Source organism: Coregonus clupeaformis, chromosome 20 (assembly GCF_020615455.1).
Source record: "Coregonus clupeaformis isolate EN_2021a chromosome 20, ASM2061545v1, whole genome shotgun sequence".
NCBI lineage: Eukaryota > Metazoa > Chordata > Actinopteri > Salmoniformes > Salmonidae > Coregonus > Coregonus clupeaformis.
Genome location: NC_059211.1, coordinates 49202680 through 49216263, shown reverse-complemented (window position 1 = coordinate 49216263; position 13584 = coordinate 49202680).

Genomic DNA, 13584 nt, shown 5'->3' with positions numbered 1-13584 from the left:
CACGGGGGCCCCACAAGGGTGCGTTCTCAGCCCCCTCCTGTACTCCCTGTTCACCAATGACTCCGTGGCCACCCAAGTCTCCAACTCAATCATCAAGTTTGCAGACGACATAACGGTGGTAAGCTTGATTACCAACAACGACGAGACAGCCTACAGGGAGGAGGTGAGGGCCCTGGAGGAGTGGTGCCAGGAAAATAACCTCTTCCTCAACGTCAACAAAAAGCCTCTTCAACCTTAGGAGGCTGACGAAATTGGGCTTGGCCCCTAAGACCCTCACAAACTTCTACAGATGCACCATTGAGAGCATCCTGTCGGGCTGTATCACCTCCTGGTATGGCAATTGCACAGTCCGCAACCGCAGGGCTCTCCAGAGGATGGTAGGTTCAGCCCAACTCATCACTGGGGGAACACTGCTTGTGTCACAGCACCCAGTGTCACAGGAAGGCAAAGAAGATCATCAAGGACCTCAGCCACCCGAGCCACTGCCTGTCCACCCCGCTACAATCTAGAAGGCGGAGACAGTACAGGTGCATCAAAGCTGGGACCGAGAGACTGAAAAACAGCTTCTATCTCCAAGTCATCAGACTGTTAAATAGTCACCACTAGCCGGCTACCACGCGGTACTCTACCCTGCACCGTAGATACTGCTGCCCTATGTACATAGTCATTGAACACTGGTCACTTTAATAATGTTTACATACTGTTTTACCCACTTCATATATACACTGAACAAAAATACAAATGCAACATGTAAAGTGTCGGTCCCATGAAATAAAATATCCCAGAAATGTTCTTTATGCACAAAAAGCTTATTTCTCTCCAATTTTGGGAACAAATTTGTTTACATCCCTGTTAGTGAGCATTTCTCCTTTGCCAAGATAATCCTTCCACCTGACAGGTGTGGCATAGCTGATTAAACAGCATGATCATTACACAGGTGGACCTTGTACTGGGGACAATAAAAGGCCACTCTAAAATGTGCAGTTCTGTCACACAACACAATGCCACAGATGTCTCAAGTTTTGAGGGAGCGTGCAATTGGCATGCAGACTGCAGGAATGTCCAACAGAGCTGTTGCCAGAGAATTTAATGTTCATTTTTCTACCATACCGGCCTCACAACCGCAGACCACGTGTATGGCGTCGTGTGGGCGAGCGGTTTTCTGATGTCCACGTTGTCAACAGAGAGCCTCATGGTGGCGGTGGGGTTATGGTATGGGAAGACATAAGCTATGGACAACAAACACAATTGCATTTTATCGATGGCAATTTGAATGCACAGAAATACCGTGCCGAGATCCTGAGGCCCATTGTGAGGCCCTTTTTTTTGTTGGTATCTGTGACCAACAGATGCATATCTGTATTCCCAGTCATGTGAAATCCATAGATTAGGGCCTAATTAATTTATTTCAATTGACTGATTTCCTCATATGAACTTTAACTCAGTAAAATCTTAGAAATTGTTGCATGTTGCGTTTATATATTTTTTAGTATATATGCTGTATTCTAGTCAAGGCTCATCCTATATAACTACTGCTATACACACCTTTTCTATTCATATACTGTCCATAATGTCTATACACACCATCACATACATACATATATATATTTATATTCCGGACTCTGACGTCGCTCGTTCTGCTATTTCTTAATTCATTAATATTTTAATACAATAATACAATTTGATTTGATTTCCTTAGTGAGACCACACACCTTAAAAATCACTTGTTTTCTCTTTTACTCTCCAACTGCCTAAAAAGTCACAACTAATTTCAGATGAATAAACCACCAGATGAAGTGAGCAATTTGAATCAAAGATCTGCGACTGCATAGCTGATCCCAGCTCTTACACTTAAAGTCAACATTTTCCTCCCTTGAATATCTGATAAAAAGTTAACCGCCACAGTACCTAAAGTTGAACACTGGAGCATTGACAAATATTGACACTGGGGTATCCTGATTCCGCCCCGCTACTTCGCTTGCTGGGCTAACTGCTGGGCCACTCTGGCCCCACCTTTCATGAAGGTCCACCCTACCACACTCCGACGCCCTACTCCCCTCCACACAGCCCCGTCCTGTCTGGGGGACGGCCAGACACTTCAAAGCCTCAGCCTGGGGGTTCCAGTGGGGTGCCAACCAGCCACAGCACAGGCTAACTGGATCACACTTGTTAATGCCGAGCAAACAGACATTTGAGTTGGGGTGTGAGGAATAGCTTCTTACTGGACCCCCTGAAACACACCTCCACTCCACTGGAGAGGCTGTCAGTGTCACATTGCACTCATCAACTGTCATGGAGGGCTTTCCAACCCCACTCCACAGACTACATGGGAGCACAAAATAACTTGTCACACTTTATTTGGATAGTCTGGATTTTCCATTTGTAGATGATCTACAGATGGTCATACTATGAACAAACTATATGTTGATAAGCAACTGCTTACTAAGGTTACGGTTAGGGTTAAGGTTAGGCTTAGAATAAGGGTTAGGGTAAGGGTTAAGGTTAGGGCTAGGGTTAGGGTTAGTCAATAGTTGAAATGTTACTGATATTCTGTAGATCGTCTGTAGTGCATCTACAGATGGTACCTAATTTAATGTGTACAATACTGTAACTTTAATACTGGTGTGCTTATCCTCTTTGTTTTAGGATGTGTACTAATTTAACATGGCTGTGACCTGGTAGAGAGGATGAAAGTGTGTTAAAGGAATGTGTGTTAATTGGCTCCCCAGTTCCACTATCAGGACCAAGCAAATATAGCTGGCCACCTGATGCCATCAACCTAAATTGACCCTCCCAGGGCTGGTTCCAAGCATAAATGACATAAGCGGTCCCAGTCTCAAATCTCTTGAAGACTAAAACAGGTTTCCCTCAAGAATTTCCCTGTATTTAGCGCCATCCATCATTCCTTCAATTCTGACCAGTTTCCCAGTCCCTGCCGATGAAAAACATCCCCACAGCATGATGCTGCCACCACCATGCTTCACTGTGGGGATGGTGTTCTCGGGGTGATGAGAGGTGTTGGGTTTGCGCCAGACATTTTCCTTGATGCCCAAAAAGCTCGATTTTAGTCTCATCTGACCAGAGTACCTTCTTCCATATGTTTGGGGAGTCTCCCACATGCTTTTTGGCAAACACCAAACGTGTTTGCTTATTTTTTTCTTTAAGCAATGGCTTTTCTCTGGCCACTCTTCTGTAAAGCCCAGCTCTGTGGAGTGTACGGCTTAAAGTGGTCCTATGGACTGATACTCCAATCTCCACTGTGGAGCTTTGCAGCTCCTTCAGGGTTATCTTTGGTCTCTTTGTTGCCCCTCTGATTAATGCCCTCCTTGCCTGATCCGTGAGTTTTGGTGGGCGGCCCTCTCTTGGCAGGTTTGTTGTGGTGCCATATTCTTTCCATTTTCTTATAAAGAATTTAATGGTGCTCCATGGGATATTCAAAGTTTCTGATCTTTTTTTATAACCCAAGCCTGATCTGTACTTCTCCACAACTTTGTCCCTGACCTGTTTGGAGAGCTCCTTGGTCTTCATGGTGCCGCTTGCTTGGTGGTGCCCCTTGTTAGTGGTGTTGCAGACTCTGGGGCCTTTCAGAACAGGTGTATATATACTGAGATCATGTGACGCTTAGATTGCACACAGGTGGACTTTATTTAACTCAGTATGTGACTTCTGAAGGTAATTGGTGGACCAAATCTTATTTAGGGGCTTCATAGCAAAGGGGGTGAATACATATGCACGCACCACTTTTCCGTTATTTATTTTTATATATTTTTTAAAGAAGTTATTTTTTTCATTTCACTTCACCAATTTGGACTATTTTGTGTATGTCCATTACATGAAATCCAAATAAAAATAAATTTAAATTACAGGTTGTAATGCAACAAAATAGGAAAAACTTCAAGGGGGATGAATACTTTTGCAAGGCACTGTATATGGGGGATTGGAAATGATGCAGACAATTACACTGATGGAAACCACAATCTATCTGCAATATTAAAGCTGATCTACCCCCTAAAAATAAAAATAAATAAAAATCTCACTCAGGGCCCCCAAAAGATTAGAGCCGGCCCTGGACCCTCCACAAAACAAGATATGACATATGACCGTGTTGTCAAAGCCATGAGGTGTGTTTGTGCGTGTGTGCGGCGTGTGGGGGCGTCTGTATATGTTAGCGGTACTGAGCGTGAACATTGACTGATTATAGCTTCAGGTCCTCCCAGTGTCACTACGTGCAGTCCTGTGTTGCTAGACTAACCCCTCTGTCCCTTTGATTTGTGTAAAACTCCTGGGTGGTCCATTGATACATTTTAATAGGCAAAGAGAATCTGCATATAGTACAGAAATAGAACTCAACCTTATACAAACATGTCACAGGGAATGTGTCTCAGAGAATGTGGCAAGATTTGCAAAAACAAACAAGTATTCTGTTTATGATAATTAAGTGATCTTCGTATAAAGTAAATCAGAGTCATCTTTTCCATTTGTTTGTATTTTCAGCCAAACAAATAGTTATCATCACCCGCTAACACATACAGTACATATACACAAACATATACTATATGCATGTAGGTACACACACACACATATATATACATACCAGTGGAGGCTGCTGATGGGAGAACGGCTCATAATAATGGCCGGAAAGGCGCAAATGGAATGGCATCAAACACCTGGAAACCATGTGGTTCATGTATTTGATACCATTCTACTGATTCCGCTCCAGTTATTACCACGAGCCCGTTCTCTCCAATTAAGGTGCCACCAACCTCCTGTAATACATACATGCCGACAGAGCCTCTCTTTCACATTCATCTGTCTTGGTAACAGCTGCAGGAAGTGTGTGAGACGTGAGATGTAGGTAGGTAGGACACTGCTCCGAAGAATCTTAGCATCTGTTGTTTAAACCCCTAATTATCGTGCGGCTGTCCATCCTTTTCTCCAGGGTACACCTGCTTTACTAGAGTTTCACACTAATAAAAGGCTTTTTGTGGCTTTTCCACTGCTCACACAGGCAGGTCAGGCTGATGAGGTGTTGTTGTGGCTGGGCAGATTGCGGGATTGCAAGGCACTGGATCATTTGGCCTGATTAGAAAGCATTGGAAATAATAACAATCTGTGGAGATGATACTCACACTTCAATGCTACATAAATATATTCACCACTCAAACATCATATTATTCGATACAGTTTTTTCCGTGTGAAATGTTTGGCCCTGTGAGTTGAAGAAATGTGAGATAAACAAAACAACAAATCTTACTTTATGCGATTCTACTTGACTCTACTCTAGAAAACTGCTCAAATGTTACCCTTCACCATCCAAGACCACTAGCACTATATGAAACCATAGGTAGTTTGTAGTGTAGGCCAGTGGCGGCTCCTGAAAAAATTCTCAGGGGGGGCAATTTTTCTGATGATTTAGGTGACCTACACACATTTAAAAAAAGATACGTCCAGCAACAACATGAAGACAGGGGCCGCATATAAGTCAATACTGATATACACATTACTTGCTTCAAAAAGGCCTCATGGTTGAATTGGAAATATGTGCACCTGAGCATAATTCACAACAAGCAAGCAGGAGCTTTTGATAGAGGCTACTGAAAACATTGATGCAAGTTATTGGTAATAAGAAATTTTTATAGACTTCCATATTCTGCCCTCTTGTATAGATTTGTGAAAATGAACAGTGATATACATTTTGCCTGAAAACAGAATTTGAAAATAATTTCTAGAAAAGGTAAACACAGCTATCTGTATGGCTTTGTAAAAATGAACAACCATATTCTGGCCAATTGTATAGATTTGTAAATATGATGATGTCTCCTTTCATGCATACATTTTCAAATAAAGCTCTGCTTTGAGAAAGATCGAATGATATTGTTTAATCTTACCTTATGGCCTGCACACTGCTTGTGAAGCTGTCGAGGGCACGTTTGATGAAGACAGCATCGATGTCCTTCTTCTGTAGCTTCTGGTACAGAATGTCGACGTGGGGCATGATTTTGTGAAAAAGCCCCAGGAAAAAAATAAAATCTTCTTGCTATCTATGTACCTCAGCACAAGCACCAGCTGTGTCTGTGTAGAAACGTCCGTGGTCTCGTCAGCTTGGATAGCTACGAAGTTCGCCGACTTCACCTCCTCCACAATATGTTCCCTCATGACCGCTAGCATACACTCCAGTAGCTCGTTTTGAATGGTCTTTGATGTGCCCTTGAAAACTTTAGCATTTTTAAGATGGTCATCAAACACCTCATCTAATTGTGCCACAAAGTTGACAAGTCCAAGAAAAATACCAGGGTTGGTGGAGCCCTCAGTTTCATCTTTGCCTCGCAAAGCTAACTCAAACACTCCGCAAAACTTCACACACTGGATTAGCCGGCTGAGGATGTGGCGGTTCTTGCTAACCTCATCGTTGTGGCAGTAGGACGTGAATTGATTGACGCTGCTACCCGCTCTTTTCTTAGTTACGTTCATGGTTATGTTACGTATGACGAAAGCGCGTAAGTGCAAGCCCTCCCGGAACCCATAGAGATTGTATTGAAAGCTCTGATATTTGAAAAAAAAAGATTTTACATGACAGGCTATGAGAGACTTCTGGGCGATTTTCAACCTGACTGAAATCGCCCCAAAACGGGCGGGGCCATTTGAAGCACGACTTTAGCCTGATTGGACATTTAGTGGCAGATCAGACGTCTAGATTAGAACACTGATAACTACTGTTGCCGTGATATAATTGATTAGAAAAAAAATCCCTTCCTTTTCCCGTTTGGCAGTGCGTCGCCCATATCGCCCTAATGAACACACCGCCCCTGGTGTAGGCCTTGATACATGTCTATGATGCTAAGCTACAGGACTGTTTTGCTAGCACAGACTGGAATATGTTCCGGGATTCTTCCAATGGCATTGAGGAGTACACCACATCAGTCACTGGCTTCATCAATAAGTGCATCGATGATGTCGTCCCCACAGTGACCGTACGTACATACCACAAACAGAAGCCATGGATTACAGGCAACATCCGCACTGAGCTAAAGGGTAGAGCTGCAGCTTTCAAGGAGAGGGACTCTAAACCGGACGCTTACAAGAAATCCCGCTATGCCCTCCAACGAACCATCAAACAGGCAAAGAGTCAATACAGGACTAAGATTGAATCGTACTACACCGGCTCCGACGCTCGTTGGATGTGGCAGGGCTTGCAAACTATTACAGATCACAAAGGGAAGCACAGCCGCGATCTTCCCAGTGACACGAGCCTACCAGATGAGCTAAATCACTTCTATGCTCACTTCAAGGCAAGCAACACTGAAGCATGCATGAGAGCATCAGCTGTTCCGGATGACTATGTGATCACGCTCTCTGTAGCCGATGTGAGTAAGACTTTTAAGCAGGTCAACATTCACAAGGCCACAGGGCCAGACGGATTACCAGGACGCGTACTCCGAGCATGCGCAGGCCAACTGGCAAGTGTCTTCACTGACATTTTCAACATGTCCCTGACTGAGTCTGTAATACAAACATGTTTCAAGCAGACCACCATAGTCCCTGTGCCCAAAAACACTAATATAACCTGCCTAAATGACTACCGACCCTTAGCACTCACGTCTGTAGCTATGAAGTGCTTTGAAAGGCTGGTCATGGCTCACATCAACACCATTCTCATCGACGGGGCTGTAGTGGAACAGGTTGAGAGCTTCAAGTTCCTTGGTGTCCACATCACCAACAAACTATTATGGTCCAAACACACCAAGACAGTCGTGAAAAGAGCACGACACAGCCTATTCCCCCTCAAGAGACTGAAAAGATTTGGCATGGGTCTTCAGATCCTCAAAAAGTTATACAGCTGCACCATCGAGAGCATCCTGACTGGTTCCATCACTGCCTGGTATGGCAACTGCTCGGCCTCCGACTGCAAGGCACTTCAGAGGGTAGTGCGTACGGCCCTATACATCACTGTGGCCAAGCTTCCTGCCATCCAGGACCTCTATACCAGGCGGTGTCAGAGGAAGGCCCTAAAAATTGTCAAAGACTCCAGCCACCCTTCGTGGTCCTCTGTAGCTCAGCTGGTAGAGCACGGCGCTTGTAACGCCAAGGTAGTGGGTTCGATCCCCGGGACCACCTGTGACGAACCCCGTGGCTTTAAACATCTAGGGTGGATGGACATGAGACCCGTAACATAATTCATGCAAATTATAAGCGTGACATGGAACAGTGAGAACAAAAACTACACAACAACCATAAACTACCGTCAAACATAAAAGGTTTATTGCTGAACACACGGTAAAGGTTTGGGAAAAAGGGCTGAGCAGGACCCAAGAAATGAAACAATAGTGTAAAAAAAAACTAAACTGATCTTGCCTGCCTCAAGAACCGCTAAGCTACTGCTAATCATACAAAAGTACAGTGGGTGGTCCGCTCAGGTCTAACTAGTGTTTCTAGACAGTTTTCTTCCTACGGGTAATGTACGCCCAAGGGCAACTTGCTTAAATTCCCCTTTTCCCAGAAACACACAAAGTTACCAAACAGAGTAACCAGCAAATGAGTGAGTACACAAAACACAGGACACCACAGTATCCATACTCACATACGAAAAGTAGTCTAACAAAGTTACCAAACAGAGGAACCAGCAACTTAGTGAGTAAACAAAACACAGGACACCACAGTATCCATACTCACATACGGAAATAGTCTCTAACAACAAACACAACTGACCGGCTTTTAAACAATGGGATGTGTGATTGAAAAACCAGAAACAGGTGGTGCAATGCAGAGGAATGTCCACTGATTGGTCCACCTCAGCAATCAGCAGACACCCCAACAACCACCAATCAGGAACATAAAGGACACCTGTGATTAGGGCAGAAGGAGAGGAAAAACACAAAAAGACACAGGATACCTGTATCCGTAACACCACCCATACACAAAAATGTATGCACGCATGACTGTAAGTTGCTTTGGATAAAAGCGTCTGCTAAATGGCATATTATTATTATTATTATAGACTGTTCTCTCTGCTACCGCATGGCAAGCGGTACTGGAGCGCCAAGTCTAGGTCCAAAAGGCTTCTTAACAGCTTCTACCCCCAAGCCATAAGACTCCTGAACAGCTAATCATGGCTACCTGGACTATTTGCATTGTCCCCCCACCCCACCCCCTCTTTTACGCTGCTGAGAGGCGCAGATACAGAGATAGAGATACATATTTAGAGTGCATTCGGGAAGTATTCAGACCCCTTGACTTTTTCCACATTTTGTTGCGTTACAGCCTTATTCTAAAATGGATTCAATCTACACACAATACCCCATAATGACAAAGCAAAAACAGATTTTCTGAAATTGTTGCAAATTTATAAAAAATTTAAAACTGAAATATCACATTTACCCTTTACTCAGTACTTTGTTGAAGCACCTTTGGCAGCGATTTCAGCCTCAAGTCTTCTTGAGTATGACGCTACAAGCTTGGCACACCTGTATTTGGGGAGTTTCTCCCATTCTTCTCTGCAGATCCTCTCAAGTTATGTCAGGTTGGATGGAGAGTTTGGGGTCACTTAGAAATGTCCTTCTTTTCGAAAGAAAAGCAATTTTTTTGTCCATTAAAATAACATCAAATTGATCAGTGCATTTAGGCCTCCTGTAGCTCAGTTGGTAGAGCATGGCGCTTGCAACGCCAGGGTTGTGGGTTCGATTCCCACTGGGGGCCAGTTTGAAAAATGTATGCACTCACTAACTGTAAGTTGCTCTGGATAAGAATGTCTGCTAAATGACTAAAATGTAAATGTAATAAAGTAGGCTATAGACAGACAGACAGACATATTTCCATTATTCATTTTGAGGGGATATATTTGATGTTTACAGAAATGCTCCACTTAGTTCTGAAGCCTGGGTTTCTGGCGTGGTCACTGCAGAACTGTGTGAATCTGATCTGATCTGGAGGTCCACCGTGTGTAAAGGGGATATGGATGGGGATAAAGGCCTTGACAGTGTTTGTATGATCAATGTCACTGTGTGGGCTAGATCCCTAGAATTCGCCCGAGACAAAACAAAAGCAGAATCCTTCTCTCACGCTCTTCCTCCCTCAAAAAAGAGAAAAAGATCTCGTCCCAGCACACCACGAAGCATTGGTGAAACTTGAGCTTTGATTTTGCAAAGCCCAAGCTGGCTTTGCTTAAGCCCTTACCATGCGCTGAGTGTCAAACACCCCCAAATGGGGAAGGGAAGGGGAATAGCTATAAACGCCTAGCCACTACAAGACCATATAAGATAAGATACTATTCCATGAATGAGGCCAGGGCTCTTAAATGGTTAGGAACGGCAACCAGTTAAAACGTGAGGCTGGAATTTAATACACAGGTATGTATTCCAGCCAGACCATGAGTTAGTGCCTCGCTGAACAACAAGTTTATGGTATGCTACAGATGTAGGATCTTAATTTGAGCCAGTTTGCTACAGCAGGAAAATAATCCTGCAGCAACAGGAAATGTGAATTATTATGTGTATTATAATTAATGCAATTTTTTAGTAGGGGTTGATACATTTTTCGTTAGGGCAAATCAAGTTTGACATTTTAAAGTGTAAATTACAAACTTTAGAAGCCTTTTTAAACCTTCAATACACTGCTGTGCAGGAAAATTCTCAGCAACAAAAGAGTGATCAAATTAAGATCCTACATCTGTAAAGTGCAAACATTTCGGTGGGGGGGAGAGCCATGTGAGAGAGAGTTATCCAAGTTGTTAGGAGTTCTGCTTGGCAGATTTGTTCCCCCAATGCACCCCTGCCCTCCACCCCCCTTCCTCTGAGTGTGAGGAGGAGGGTCAGGGTTCGTTCTTCACCCTCTTAATTTTTCTTCAATGAGGAATCAGTCACCTCGAGCAGATTTGGAGAGCCGCCAAATTCAGCACAGATGCTGCCTGCCTCAGAGCAACACTTCTGTGAAAGCCTGGCCCTGGCACTCCACATATGACTGGGGGAGGTGGCATTTCATGTTCAGGAATGAAGCTACTCATTACATTTGTTTTCTCAGCATTGAACGAAACCATGTGGATCTTAATAAAAAGGTAGAGTTGTAGATGGTTCATATTCGTGTTATTAATCGAGCGAGTCGAGGCAGGGATTATGGACATAGGATCCTCTCTGTGCCTTACTGTTCTCATAAAGCCAGAGTCTCTCTCTCTCTGGAGGACTGTAGCCTCTGGAAGCTGCTGAAGATAGCTTTACAATCAGGGCTCCAAGATGACCTCACTCCATCCTACTTCTAGCTCTAGTTCCCCACTGTATAAACAGGAAATGGAGAGAGGAAAAAAAACTCAATGACATGGAGAAGTAACAATCCGATAAAATGAGACCAATCTTTTCGAAACCAACATCATGAACATGATCACTGAGGATTTCAAGACGTATCTCAGAATAATAAAGATAATGGTAATAATGTCAAGGATAAATGTTTAGTTGGAGTCCAGTTGTGACTTTTATGCAGTAAATTCCTGCCGTTATTTCATGCCGTGCTTTTGAAAATGAAAGACGTTCTTCTCACATCTGAGAACCATTAGTCCAAGGAACTGTTAGGAAGCGGAGGATTCTTTCCACTTTCTTGGAATCTTGCTACATTTCTTTCTATCCCTTTCTTTCTTTTCATTAATTTTTTTCACTTCTGTCTTTTCACAGTTACAAGGATCATGGAATTTCTGAGTCCTTTTCCAGGAAGTCTTATGGCATGGCCCACTGATTCCAAAGCTCTCCAAACATCACCTATATAACAGACCCTGCTCTCTCTCCCCTACTTTCTCTCTCTCCATTCCCCTTTCTCCGTCTCCCCTCCACTGTATGTTTTTAAAAGTAAGTAAAGCATGGCCAAGGGGCTGCTTCTACACCCTATCAGTGAGGGAGCCTCACTCACGTGTACGCTTCCTCCTCGGGTTCTCACAGACCCTACTGAAGACATGTGAGGCCAGTCAGCCCCAACATAAGTGGATCAGTGTGTTTTGTGTGCTTTTTATGAGATGACACATTCTCATCCCCTGAACACTACTCCCCTTTGTCTCTCGTCGCCTTCTTTGAAGTGCTGCATTCTTCTGACACTGCATCACCGGGGCTGTGCAGCTGGCTGCTGGGGGCAGAGGAAAGGAGATCTAGATGAGGTGAGGCTAGGTTAGCCTCTTTCTGAAGGAGGATTGGTGGGAGGTGAGGAGGGAGTTGGAACAGCATCACACATGAGGAGCTGGTGAATACTTTTAATTTGAATCAGACAGAGTAAGGTAAGAGCTGTGATTAGGATGATGTAAGGTGGCAGGGGTACCAAAAATAACTCCAGCCTGAAGCTCACTTATATGCCCGCCACTCAGATGTTTTCAAGAACACGCTGAAACAAATCAACAATAAAAAGACGGCGTGTTGTTGGTCAAAGGGATTTATGGGAAAGTCTGGTTTAGCTGACTTCCGCCCCTCGCCACAAAATGGCCCCCTTTTCCTCACCACATGGATACCCAACAATCCTCAGTAATGATCTCCCTGAATGATTGGCTAAATCTCCTGGTCTGACCCCAATGGCGACAAGTCCCTTCTCTCTGACCTTAATTAAAGATGACCACTGTTTTTCCAGGGTTGTTTTCCCTCTTTTTTTTCTGTGTGGAGGGAAGACCCTGTTTTAATCTTCCCGGGCCCTAACCACCAGACCACAGAATTCCCAGCTGGGAGCGTCTCCACACTCAGCCACGCTCCACACAGACCCCATAGGCGCAACCACAAACCCCAGGATGATGACACTTCCAAACCTCCATTCAGCCCCACCTCACCACCTGCCTGACCTTAACGCCACCCTTCTCCAAAACATGAGTTTTAGATTATACACAGGCATAATGATGGAGTGTGGAGTGGAAACTTGTGGAACTGTGTCATTGAATGGAGGATGGGGAAACTGTGCTCTTTAGTTTAGTTTTTGTTTTGAGATGCACAAATCTTGTGGCTTTGAGGATCTTCAATGAGGCATATCTTGGTCTACTTTGTCCTACTTTGGGAGAAAATAATAAGTTGACCTCAAAGATTTCCATGTCACTTGCTCTCACACGCACAGTGTGTGAATTACGGGGGAGCCAGGATGAGACATGATCTCCCGTAAATGCAAAAAAAGTCAAACTTTGTTAATTTAACAATTCTCCTTTTTGTTTAAAATGCAATTTTGTACTGCAGTGGTATGAAAATAAAATCTTATCATAAATTAAATGAACACCCCCACCTCTCATGATTTAAACAATTTATTGGTGGGTGTGCACTGTGCGCTGTTTGGATGTTGGAATTATTTTGGAGTGGACGAACGTGCGCATGTAGCTTACTTTTTGAAGTGATTTGTTTGACAATCATATGAAAACATCATGACTGGTTGTGTTCATGCCACATTAAACGGTCATACATGTTTACCGTTAAATGGCACGTCTTTACTATTAGGCACATACATTTTTTTCACTCACACACATAGGAGGTCTCGTGAATAAAAATAGAGACCCCCCATTATGTCACGGCATAATTGCCACTCTGCACACGCGCACAAACACACAAGGGGAGAAATATCCAGAGCTCTGCACGGGTTGTTCCAGCAATT